Source organism: Anomalospiza imberbis, chromosome 8 (assembly GCF_031753505.1).
Source record: "Anomalospiza imberbis isolate Cuckoo-Finch-1a 21T00152 chromosome 8, ASM3175350v1, whole genome shotgun sequence".
Classification (NCBI taxonomy): domain Eukaryota; kingdom Metazoa; phylum Chordata; class Aves; order Passeriformes; family Viduidae; genus Anomalospiza; species Anomalospiza imberbis.
Genome location: NC_089688.1, coordinates 15,358,105 through 15,372,019, shown reverse-complemented (window position 1 = coordinate 15,372,019; position 13,915 = coordinate 15,358,105). Strand labels below are relative to the sequence as shown.

The following is a 13,915-nucleotide window of genomic DNA, read 5'->3' as shown; positions in this document are numbered from 1 at the left end:
GGTTTATCGCCTAACCTTACACCAAAAACATGACTAAGAGGTCAGATCAGGTTGCTCTGGACTTTATCCAGTTGGGACTTTAAATCCTCTAGGGATGTAGACTGGATTGCCTCTCATTCAAATGCACAGCTGTCAATGGAGTGGGGAAAAATATCTTCCTTACCACCAGTCAGAACCTTTCCTGTTTTAATTTATGTCCATAAATTGGTAATGCACTTCACATGCTTCCCAAGGAGTGATTTTCACAAACCAAATGAGAACATTAGTTTGACTGGACAAGTGAACACATTTTTATGTCCTATTTAAAGCAGAGACATATCAGCAATCCCATATCAGCTCAACAGGCTGGCATTACACAGAAGGACTGAAAATTTAGTATGCAGAAAACAAAAAAATGCTGCTGAGAATTCTCAGAATTCACCTCAAGAACAGTACTTCAACTGTTTTATTGGAGTAACAATAACAATTTGAGTGCTATTAATACTCAAAACCATTCCCAAGTACAGCCAAAGATGAATATCAAAATTTATTCACAGCTTTGGATAAGAATATGCACTCTGGCATTTAGCATATATGCCATTACTCGAATTAACTCCTAATAAGCTGGGATAGGAAGGAAGAAAGCCAAGGAACAACCTGGAATATAGTTGCACATTTTTTACTGATACCATTAACCTAAAGTGGAACAGCAGAGATATGAGGGAAGAGCTACACCTAAGACAACCATTTTCAGACCTACCACAGACAGGTACATTTGAAGTAGAACAATACTAAAACAAGTTAGTATTTGATGTTTTTTGTTAAGAAAACCCAATTTTAAAAATCCAAATATGTTTAAAAAGTTCAGGATTAATTAGAAGTCTAATTTTAGGCTTTGGATTCTCGTTCAAGCAACTTTAAATATTTTTTATTTATTAAGTGTACATGAGATAAAATATATCAAAGGCTACCATTTATTGACAAATGGCATATCAATTCTAACTCCTGTATAAGCAGTACATGCATTCCATATTGGAAGAAAAAGAACAAAACAAATTTGTAATCAATACCTGAAGTACTGTATTTCAGAGCAGATTGAAACAATTCAGTCGAGCATGACACTACAACAGTCATATATTTTCTCTCCCAAAACCTACCAAAATCACAAGTGTTCCTTTGCAGAATAATCCTGAAAATAAGATTTTCCCAGTACTGCTGCTTTTGTCTAGAAATGTTTTTGGAGCTATGCTGTCAGAAAAAGCAACTTCAATTTGAAAACATCCCTCTTTATCCCTGAGCCTGAAAAATTCTCTGTTCTAGTGGAGATAACAAGACTCTACCATCTTCTGCCTGTGGTTGCTGCTGGTTCCTGTCAGGCAAGAATCTAATACAGTGGAATTGCCCAGGTACCTCTCCAGGCTGCAGCTGCAATATCAGACAAACAGGCGAAGGAGAATCCATCACATGCAGTAAGTGAAAAAAGGAAAACATAACGGGTAAGTGGCAAATGTCTTCATTTATATGATAATTATACAGCTGACTATCACTGCTACAATTATTAACAACAGTATGTGCACTGATTGACGAAATACATTACTAAATTAATTAAACTACCTTTCTATCTCTCCCAAAAATGAAGAGCCCTTAAAGAAAACACATTTGCTCAACAGAAGATATTTCTTAAAAATGGCTATTTCCATAATAAAACTCCAGTCTTAAACCCAGCTAGTTTTTGCTAACAGGAAAGAGAGATTCTTTCCTCCGTGCATCTCTCCTCTAATGTATTTTAAGAGAAGTATCTAAAGTGAAGTTTTAAAAAGCTTCCCTGAAAAATCTGTGGAAGTTGTCTGTCTTCAAGAATTTAAACAAATTAGGAATATCATAAAAACACCACTTAAATGAAAACTGCAACATTGCCAAACTCACGCTACAGCATTTTTTCCTGATTCACTCTTGAGAAAAATAAATAAATCTCTATTTAAAATCTATCAAGCATCCATAATCAAAGACCCCTAAAGATTTTGCTGGCAATGCCTTTTTTAACATACTTGAAAAGTATTTACATAAACTCCCCAGATATCATCTGTTACAAGTACTGCATAGATTGTTGGGGTAAGTGTCCATAACAGACATCAGAGAGAGGGCTGGAATTTACTATCACAATGTTTATGAAGTTTTGCTGTCTATTAATTAGCACACTTTAGATGCAGCATAATGAAAAAGTTTTAATAAACAGGAGGAGTAAAAAAAAAAATCAACCTTGTTTTTTCTCTTTTATTTTCCCTCCCCTTCCCCTACACCATGACCTATTTTCTTGAATAACATGCAGATCTACTGAGGACATTAACCTGTTTCCATGTCACAGTAACAGCCCATGTATCAACATGCTGAGATGCATTAGCTGTTGTTTATTGATTCATTTATAAGTTCACTGTACTGGGAATACAAACTGGAGGATTATAAAGTCTTTTGCTACCCTCTGCTTTGTGACACACTTTACTGATTAACTATTTCCCAGAACACATTTATTTCCATGTTTTGTGGAAATGCTTACAGAAGATTCCTCCTCTTCAAAGTCTCCCACATCTGAATCACTCTTACATATTTGTAGTCCATTCATTATTTTCAAAATTCAAAATGTAATAAACTGCATATCATTTTTTTAATTAAACCGTATGAATTACATCCAAACAATATCTACTACAAATACCAATTAACATTTACCAAGTATGAGAAATAAACAAGCAGAGAGGATAAAAAAAAATTAAAAAGCTAATTTCCCCTTGATTCCCTGCAGGCTTCTCATATGTGAAGTGTTCCCACCACAAACACCACATGCAGCATGTACCTCTGCATAACTTTTGGTGAGCCAAACTGTTCCATAAGAAATGCATTCTAGTCAAGACACTCACGTGTGACCATTGGTTATGACAGCTCATCCTACCTGCTTCTACCTTTGAACCAGCACTTACTTACTGCTTATTTGTAAAGCACATATTCAAACCCACTCTTTTGTGCCAGTTTATGGCACTAAATTGTTTCTACCTATATATATCTAGCAAGCTTGACTACATTCTAAACACAGGTATCTGCAATAAACCCACAAGCACTGCTTCAAGTTAAAGAGGATGGGAAAGCAGCTGAAGTTTAACTGCCAGAATTTTCAGAGTTGTAAAAGACAAAAGGGAAAAGCAATTCCAAAAGCCAGACTTCTAGCCTTCAAATTCAAGGACTGCTTGCTTGATCAAATGAACACATCAAATCAATTATGACAGAATGTAAAAAGCCAGAGTTTATTTCAAAATAATTAAAAGATCACCAGGGTTCATGTTCTGTCATACTTTTACAGACAACCACAATTCAATGAAGTCATATCTGTGTTTAAAAAAACCCACAAAACCAAAAAACCCAAAGAAAAATAAAACTAAACAAAAAAGGGGCATAATTTCAGGTTTGGAGAGATATTTGAAAGAGGAAAACATTAATAAATTATATCTATGAGTTTTTAAAACCCTAATTTCTCCAATTCTCAAAAACCCCCAAGGATTCAGACATTTTGCTTTCAACAACAGAACCCTTGGAAGATGAGTGCAGTGCCATCAAAGGAGTGGGGAAAAAATTACAAAAGACAGCTCACGTCCTGTCTAATAGAAATGCCATGCAAAAAAGAAAATACAGCCCCAAGAGGAATGCTATAGCTGATGCTCTCTAGAGGGAGAAAACAAACTGCACCAAGGATACACCACACAGCATAATCATATACCTTGTTTCACTAGTAACTTATAATTTTTTTTGGTTGCCCACAGAAGCATATGATCAAAACTGGTTTCCTACCAATACCTTTTGAATCAGTTGGCCAATTTTCAACATTTTGAAATAAAATCCCCAGAGATCTCAAAAATAACTTATGTTCCTATAAACTACATGAAAATGAATGGTCGGGTAGTGGAAAAAGACCTAATTTGCTCTCATAGTGAGGGGAAAATATGAAATTCACCTCTTTATATTTGATTTGGCAGCAGATCAATCCGTACAGAAACAGCAGTGTCTGTTGATAAGAAGTCGAATGAGATTAAGGATTGGAGAAGAAGGGATCAGGAGATAAAAAGACAATCCAAATACATACAAATGTTAATTTTATTATTTCTGTAGCTCACAGAAACTGTGACTTGTAGACAGTAACTTAATAGCCTTAGAAACTAAGAATCACTTACCCAAGTATGTACATTTGTTGACCTCCTGCTCACTAGGTTGCCTAGGAACATCTTACCTCAGAATGAATGGGAAAATAGTTTATGAGCCCATCTGGACATTTCAAATATTTTTTGAATCTATTTTATGAAATCCATGCAAATGGTTTTCCAATGCGCTTTTTTGCAGCATTAAAGATATTAATAAAGAAAAAAGTAGAGGAGTAATAAAAATAATATACTCTGAAAAGGCTTTCATAGATAAATACCAACTTGGATACAACATGTGGAAGTGTTGGTGGGATGACTCAGCTCCTAATGATATTTTATTTAAGTTCATTTTCTTAGCAGTAGCCTGATGTTTTAATAACTCCCAGTAGGCTACTTAGAGCTGTAGATTCATTTTCCCATTAATGACAGCAAAAGGTTCTTTGTTAATGGTCTTAGGATAATGCTGGGTTTTGCCATATGGTTGGATTTGTATGAGGGTTTCTCATGAAAAGCCAGAGAGTGTAAGAAATTGTTACTATATTTAACTGCAGTGTCCTCACACGCACAGCAGACAACTGGAATGGACACTGTTCTAATATTTACAAGTGCAAACGATGCTCAATATTTACTGCATGTTCTGTTTAAGAGGACTACAGGGACCTTAAACAAGGGAACATATGGATAGATCAGAGCATTCGTAATACAATACTGAGCTTTTCACCTCTAGTCCATTGGTTCAAATCTAAACTGGCTGGTAATGAAGGAGAGCTACTATCATCTGCCAGCCCTGGCCTTTGCAAATTGATTTGTCAGTCCCGCTCTCATCAAACTCAAAATTCAAAATGTCAATTTGCATTTCTGAAAACAACCCCAGCAACATAACAAAAAAATGAACAAACAGAAATAATCTCTTCCTCCTCAGATATCATCTCCAGACAAGAGTCTCTGGAGAGTGCCAGAGGAACAGTGAAAATTATAGCCCTAGTAGCACAACACATCATTCTGTGGATAAAGGTTACTTCTGACTCTCAGCTACCAATTATAATTTCCTCTGTAGATGTACAAAGCTTTCGGAGCTTTTAATAATAAAGACAAGAAAGAAAAGACCAATATGCGGGTCTTAAAGCTGAATTTTCACAGTCTTGCTTAAAGATCTCTTCAGATACCTTGTTCAAAGGTGTGTTTCTTAAGGTTGAAGGTTTTGAAGAGAATGGTCAGAGTACTCTACAAAAAGAATATCAAACTTACTGCCCATGTTCTCATGATGTATTTGTAGTCAAAATCTTTAAACTCCACTTGCAGCAGCAACATTGCATAATATTGCTTGAAGACAGCTTTAATTCAGAAATGCATTTATTTACAAGTTATCATGAATAATACTAGAAAAGCCATATTTTTACAGTATGTCTTCAAAATCATGTTAGACAGAAAAAGTATGGATTATGCCATAACAGTACATAATTTTCCGCATGCTTTCATAATTTGAACAAAAATGGTTTTAAGCCTCAAAACCACATCCAGCCCTTTCCTTTGCCTCTTACTAGCTAGGGAGCAATCACAAGAAACACTCAGCAGGTACCACAGTTCTCCATTTCACTAAGCAATCACTGCTACAGGAGTGAAAAGACACACCAATTTTTAATGCAGTACCTTTAAGATCATCTTTACTTCACAAACTTAGGGCACTAGACAACAAAATCGACTGAAAGTTTTGCAGTCTATGAACATGAAATGTTACTCCTAATATTTGAGACTACAACAGAACACGTACAACTCACAAATCTTGAAAAGTATCAAAAAAGTAAGAGCCTCTTGCAAGTTCCTTGGTTTTTACTAAGGTGCTGATAAACTGAGGTTTATCAGCTGATAAACTGAAGTTTTTCCTTCCTTTTCCAATAACTCCAGATATAAAACACTTACTGTAACTTTAGGAAAGACCCAACAAGTTAATTTCACAGCTGAATGACTGTACATAGGTTCTGCAAGCTGAGTAATTGAGCTGGTATAGTCTATTGCTATAAAACCAGAGCAGCACAGCCCAGCCCTATTAGTTTGGCCAAACATTAGACCCATAGTGTCCCATAGCCAGTGGCTGATGAGATGCACCCAAACCCAACCTTCCCCGGTCCCAGAAGAAGAAACTCCATGGATCAAGTGACATAACAGAAAAAGAGAAGAAATGAACTGCACACTAAACTTGTATGTCAAGAGACACCATAAGAGACCGAGTACGTTTTGTCATTTGTCTTAGAAAGTGCCCAGACTACACCAGGAGATGGTTCCTCCCAGCAGTCTCACACACAGAGCATGAGCTCAGGCAATGGGGCTGCCTACAGATGAAGGGAAGGCGGCAAAATCCTAAAGACTGGGGATTGCCTACTTACTTGACTTGCAATTAACAGGACCAATAGAGAGATCCAAGCAAGCCAATCAAAATTCTTTGACAATCAGTAATAAAATTTCATGCTGCTCCTCTCTGCCATCAAGCATATCTTTTCTAGGGAATGACCTTCAGAGACAGAATATAAGATGGCTTTGGAATTGTGCCTGCAGCCACTAATGACAGAAAATAAAGAAATTTAAAAGCAAACTAGAAGTATTTCAGAGAACAAATTAAAATAAACTGTTTGAATAAACGTGTGTGGAACATATGTCAGGAAAGTGAAGGATGTATAAGGCATTCAGAAGGCTCCATGAGAAAAAATGAAAATACTGCTAAGCTCTACAGGTATCAACAGGTATGTTAATTATAAGACAGTTTTGTTGGTTCTGAAGTTAGGTAAGCAGATTAAAAAAAAAAAAAAAAACACAAAAACAAACCATAGCTGTGACTTTCTATTGTTCTTTCATCCTCTTACCTCATTTTTCTTCTTTTATCATCTGTTGCAATTTGCATAGTTGGACCAAAAGTGATTCTGGACAGCCACAACTGTTCTTTACATAGGTATGTTTATAGAGCCCTCAAACTCAATGAGCCTCTCAAGGTAACAAACTTTTTGAAGCTCCACAAACTGTGAAATAAACACACTTTCTCTTCTATGTACTGTCCATAAAAACTCACCTAAGAAGGCTTAATTCTTAATAATATCTCCAAGACTAGACAGAGAAGGATTTAAATTCCCATTATCCTTTTTAACGAACTTGTGACTACAGTCTCAAAATAGACACTTAACCCAGAAGTGAGAGAAGAACTGGCATATTTCTTACCTGCAATGCCTGAAAGAAATGAACTGAAATGTTTTACAGCTGTCTCCAAAATGTCTAAATTCTCTGGGATAACTGTAAATTTGTCTGCACTGGACAAATCAGGTACACCCTGACTCCTCACTGCACCCCAAGAACACTGGGGCAAAAGACTTCATAGGTAACATCACCAGGTGAGAAGGAAACAAACCAGCAAAAAAATAAAGAAGCTCCTATTTAATCCAGTCTGAATGAGATGCAGCATGCTTGATTAGATATAGTTTTGATTAGGTGATCGAATAGAACTTACAGACTATCCTATCTAATTAAACCGTTACTATTTCTATCACTTCCTAAATGAGAACAGATTTCAACAGGCTGACAAATATTTTTCAGCCCATAAGACTTTTTTCTAATTATTTTTAAGAGCTGTTATATTCAAGTCATGTGTTACCTCACCAGCCGAGTTCTCAGCACAGCAGTACTTTCCTTCACTCTGGAAGCAAACACAAGACTACGTTGCTGCTGTTTTTCCAAAACTGCTACTCAGTGTCAAGTATATTGCAGAACAAAATCTTTTCGTTGTAGATTTTTTTCAAGTCTGAACAGTAGCACAAGCTTAGAGAATTTTTTTTCACTACACATATTTCTTCCAAGCTGCATGAGAAATACACAACTATTTTCCCTCCCTTTTCAACATGCATCTTTATCCATGAGTAAAACCCTCAGCATTTGTTCTGAAATCTGAAAAGCTTTTCGAATTTTTTTAACACACAAGATCAGTCATTACAATACCCATAAGAAGTTCACGTAGCTGAAAGACCAGAAAGCCATTGTGCCTGCAACTTTTTGAAAGCAGAGGGTGTATATTGTTATGGTTTCTATTTATGGCTGTAGTCCTCCTGAATGTCCACTCATAATCCTCCTACTCAAAGAAAGGTTTCAAGAGAAATCCGACTCTAGCAAAGCAAAGAGCTTCTGCCTTCTTTTAAAGGGGGGGGGGGGGGGGGGGGGGGAAAGCACATGGTTTTACCTACCTTAGACCAACACAGTAAATTAAATACGGAGGAGGTTCTTCTAACCAACAGCAGCTCCAATGCAAGTTTAACTTTTGACGGCAGTAGATCACGCCTGGGTTATTAACCAAGATAATACAACATCCCTTATCATTTTAAAGACCCCCGCTAATAAAACACCTTTCTAGCCTCTAGCACTCTGTTTTTCTCGTACCTGCCGCTCCTTTTCTCTTCTGCGGGCGTGCAGAGCAGAGGGCCCTTTCACTCACAGTCCCGCCGGAGGCGGGGCCGGGATTCGGGCCCGGCCGAGTCCCGCCGGACCCCGCTGCGGCCCGGCGGAGGCGGGCGGGGGCTGCGCCACAGCGCAGAGCGGGGGTCGCCGCCGACGAGGCTCCGGCCACACGGTCAGGCAGCCAGTGAACAGCTGGGGCTGGCCGCGGTTTCTGCTGAGGGGAGAGGACGGGACGGCAGGAGAGCGATCCGCCGTGCTCCGGGAGCGGCTTCAGTCCCCACCTGTCCCCGCGCGCGGGTCCCCCGCTGCCATAGCTACGGGCAGCCGCGCCGCCCGCCTCTCGCGAGAGCCGCCATCTTCCCGCGAGAGCCGCGGGCTGCGCCGGCGGCGGGCGCCGCCTCTGGCGAGAGGGCGGAGGGAGCGCGGGGCGCGGCCGCCGCTTGGGCACGGCCGCCGCTTGGGCACGGCGCGGCCTGCTGCGAAACGGCGCGCCGTGCGATTGCCGACAGCTGCCAGGCTTGGGCTGGGCCAGCTGCGAAACACGGCTGGAGGAAACAGACACGTTCAGACCTTGCAAAAGTTTGCTTGTAGTTCATGTGAGCCGAGTTAGCGGACGGGCTAGAGCCAAGACGTGGTGTCTTAACACCATGCGTACTTCAGGTGTGAATTAGACCATCTCAGGATGAGAGAAAATTGAGTAAGAGATTTTAGAAATTTGTAGTGTAATTTTCTGAATACTAGACAACATGTAAAATGACTATAAATCTCACATTCCCTGAATTGTGTCAACTGTACATTGCAACCTCTGATTTTCCTGTCACCAGTGCAGACTGATCTTAGTATTAACTCTGGTGTAACAGTATTCTTGGTGACACCCAAGAAACGCTTTTCAGGCCGACTGAAATAAATAGTGCTTCCCTATGAATTCAGGACCATGCATATAGAGAGAATCTGAGGAGAATTGTGGGGACCACCATTTCCAGTTGGTACCTCAGTGAAAGAGGTATGAGGTTTATCCATACCCGGATAAACAACAATAGTAATTACTCAGACAGACACATGAAGATGTGAGGGCTAATATATTTTCTTTTCTGCTTTTTTATTTCTAGTGTTCCCAGCATCTGAGAGATACAGCTTATGTAACAATTCTTAGAGAAATGCCACCACCTCTGTAAGTGTACAGGAAGTTCTTTCTATTTAATTGTTGAGCCCATTTTTACATAAGAGAAGTGAATTGATGCACAGTGTTCTGTATCCAAAAGATGTATACCAGAATTTCCAGCTTCCGATAATTCCGGTATCCTGTTAGTGGTGTACCAGATGCACGGAGCGTGCCTGGGGGACTGGGACTGTTGTTTGGTCTGCCTAGAGCAAACAAAGCATAGAATCTGTGAGTATGCATCTGCAGTACTGTTCATGCTACTGTTAATATGGCATTTCTAACACCACTAAAAATAAAAATAAGTTTGTGCATTTGGAAGAATATTTGTTTACTTGTGTCTTCCCATCCCATTTCAGACTCTTGCTTTGGGAATCTAACCAACCATAGAGGAAAAAAGAGCAAATGAGGAAGACCTCAAGCCTCTCTTAGGGACCAAAGATAATTAAGAGGAACATTTAGAGAGAGTGGATGTAATGAAGCCCTGAATATGTGCTAGCTTCAGGCCCATGAAAGTATGGCTGTTTTTGTAATAGACTATGGAACTAATTGCATGTCTGAGCCAGGCACTGTGGGGTTTGACTGAAGCACTCCTCAGTGTAATTGAATTTGTGTAGCATCTGTGAGCAGGGGAGGTCCGGTGCCACACGGCCCATAGCGTGTCCTTAGGCAGGCCAGCAGAAAGTTTCTCGTTTGTTTGTCTCCTTCCAGGGACCACTTTGTTTTCCCCGCAGTGAATGATGTGTGATGGGATTGTTGCTTAAAGCAGGAACTTTTCCCATAAGAACACAAAGTCCACAGAGTCCTTATTTACCCTTTTGTGTAGAGGGATGTTTTAGAGCAGGAGTGCAGTACTGCTTAGTGGCCAGCTTTTTCACTGCTCTTTGTGTCCTCCTTGTATGCTTTTCTTCTCCCTAGCTGCAAATGCAGGAACCTGGGGTAAAACAATGATGTCTGAGCCTGGGAAGAGTGGAGACCTTTGTCAGCCTTCTGTAGTACAATTGCACTGTCTCTGAATTTCCAGGAAATATTTGTTCCCAGTAAGCCCTGCTACAAGGACCAGGAAGAATAACTATTTTGATTTGGCACCTGAAGAATTTATAACCATAAATTAATCTCATCTTGTGCATTTATTTGTTCACTCTGGATTTTTGAAAGTCCAATGTTTGTTATCATTCTGGCTTGAGCTATACCTAACTTCTTCTGCTCCAATTTTTTAAAGGGTAGTGGTCCCTTGTCTGCAAATTTATTTGTATCAGTTCTCTCTGAAAGTATTTCAGATTATGTTTTGTTTAAATGAAAAATTTATACAAAACATCACATAACATTTTAAAATTAAAACTCTGCACAAAACATTTTGTTTCATTTATTGTTACTCAAAAGAGCAAAATAAACACACAAAAAAGAACCCTGCAGGTTTTCTTAAAAATAGTTGGACAATATGCATTAGAAGTTTTGTTGTAAATAATGTTTCTAAAAAGTATAATTGAAAATCAAAGTAAGAGTTTATATTTGAGAATTTGCTTATTAAGCTGACTGAAGTTTAGGTTACATTTTAAAAGCACTGCTTCAGGGTTGTTTATGTAGTTCTCTTCCCTTTACTGCATGTCTTAATTAACACAAAATATATCTGAGCAAGTACTTGCACTCCTTGAAGTTTCATTAAGTTGTAACACAAGCAGAAGATCGTCAGAGAGGTAACACTTACTGTGTGCTAAATACTTAGAGAGCAAGAACATAAAGGCACTGCTAATTAATTACATTAACTGAAGAGACTTTTACTAGTAGATATATGATTATAACTAATATAATTAATAACATTTCAAATTCCACATACTCTCAGTTCAAAAAACTCAGAGCTCCACAAAATATATGCATTCTGGCTTCTGTGTCTGCCTGCAAGTTCTTCTTGGTTATCTGTGGCCCTAGTCAGGCACATCTGCAAGACAGAATAGGCAACTTGTCTAAATTAGTTTATAACCTGCAATTTGGCCATAGACGAGATTGCATATAAATGCCTTAACGTGCTGTGAGCCAGCAGGATGGCTTGAAAGCTTCTAATACTGAATCAAGAGAGACTCTTACATGTGCTGTAGTGGGCAGCTGTGGCCCCTGTAAGTTGCCAGAGCGGTTAACAGCATTGTTGTGCCAAGGGGCAGTCCTTTGGAAGTAGGACGTTTTCCAGATGATCACACTTGTAGCAGTCTTCTGTGGAAGAGAACACATACTTGGAGACAAGCTAGTTAGGGAAAAAAAAAACCTCAGTGCAGTGAATGTTCAAGCCTTGTGCCACAAAACTGTACTTCCCATGGAGGGATGGCCACGTGCGGACCTCTGCTCCATAACAGAAATACCATAGGCTGTCCAGTGCCTGCCATCTTGTGAAGAAAAGTGAATACATTTTATATATTCACACTATGATTAAAAAAAAAAAAAGTCAAAAAGGCAAAGCACATATTCTCTTAACAGCCTGAAACTCTCCCAGATTTTATTTCAGAGAGAGTAAGTCTGATGCCAAAGCCATCTCTTCTAAATGATCTGTCAATGATCTGTCAAACTGTTCCCTGTGATTAGGGAATACAGTGGAGTCAAATGGAAGGTTTTCTGCACAACACAGAGAATCATGCATGCTAACTGTGCTACCACCTGCCAAATATTTATGCCATCAGCTATAACTTCAGGCAAAGTTTTAAAACATCTGAGACCATATTTCTGGATAATAAGGCTGAGATTTTTTAAAATGCTTTTTTTTAACATTAAAATGTGGGCAATATTTTTAAAATGCATTTTTACATGGCTTGGATTCTTTATCATAGAACTTGTCTTCATGAGAGAAACATGTCAAAGCTTGGAAACTGTAAAATAATATTACTAGAAATGACAGTGTAAATAACTAAAAATATGAGAGCATTTTGTTTTGAATGAAAGATCTGAATATCACAAAATTCTATGCAATCCATTTTTCAAGGATGAGCCCCTCCTTATTAAATGGATTTTTAGCTGTTGTTCCATGGAATATAAGCTTAATGTCCAGTATATCCTATATAAGGGAACTGTAGCCTTTTCAAGCGGATGAGCTCAATAATTTGTTCTTTTTTATCTCTAACTATGATGATCCTGCTTAAAAGCAGATGACTGACTTTCCATTTTGTAGCTTCTACTATGTGGGAGAAAATCCACTGTAATTAAATCTAATAAAACCCTCTAATTCCCAATATAAACAATTCTCTGACATAGACAATTCCCCTGAGTCTACATCACAGCCCAAGGAAAACAAAGAACAGCAACTGTTTCTTACTTAGTTTTAAATATTTGATCATTATGGACAAACTTCTGCCCCGATTAACAGTAGCTGAAAGTCTTACTCAAAGTAATTATTTTTGAGACAGAATTTGAATTAGTGATTTTTCTCTCACTTGTAACGTTACTCTGCATGATGACTAACATGTAATTTAGGCTGTGTAAACAACCAGACAATAGTTGTCTGAATTGTTCTACAACATGTAGAGTTGTATTTCTCATTTTGTACTAGAAACAAAAGCACATAAATCCTGCTTGACAGGATTTGAGATTGGAAGTGCACTGGCAAAAGAAGAGCTATGTGCCTTATTAAGCAAAGGTACCAAAACTGAGGAAACAGTTTACAAGTATGAATTACAGGAATATTATTAGTACTTTCCGCTGATGCAATACTAATTCCAAGGACATTGCAACGTCTGTCTCCACTTAGGGCTTGGGTTAATGGAGTGTGTTGACAAAACCCCATGTCCAACAGTATATTGTGAACCAGACAGAGCTTTGGGTACATGCCCAGCCCCGTAGCTACCTGCAGGATCATGCTGCTTTCCTTGCACCTGGGAGCTTTGAGACTACACCACCAGAGAGCACTGTGCTATTTTTGCATGTCTTCCTTACCTGGCCCTGTGTGTTTAAGGATCTATTTTAGTCAGTCTTTTTTTTCTATGATAAAGTAGAACTCAAGTTGTGATTCTACTTGAATTCCCAAACATTTTGCTGTCGTTGTCCTGTGTGCACCCTGTGTACAGCCTTTCCTTGACCTGACTAAGCTCATCTGGGACCTTCACCCCACTTATGGCCCAGAAATCTCTTTTAAGCTCAGATCCAGTCCTGGGGCCCCTTGTGTGAGTGATGTTGTTGAGGTGCT

At 38.8% G+C, this 13,915-nt stretch overlaps 1 protein-coding gene across 1 annotated transcript in view; it reads left to right on the top strand.

Moving 5' to 3' along the window:
* Positions 1-13,915, top strand: part of SEC24C (SEC24 homolog C, COPII coat complex component) — a 332,064-nt gene that overhangs the window by 215,473 nt on the left and 102,676 nt on the right. The window lies entirely within an intron of this gene.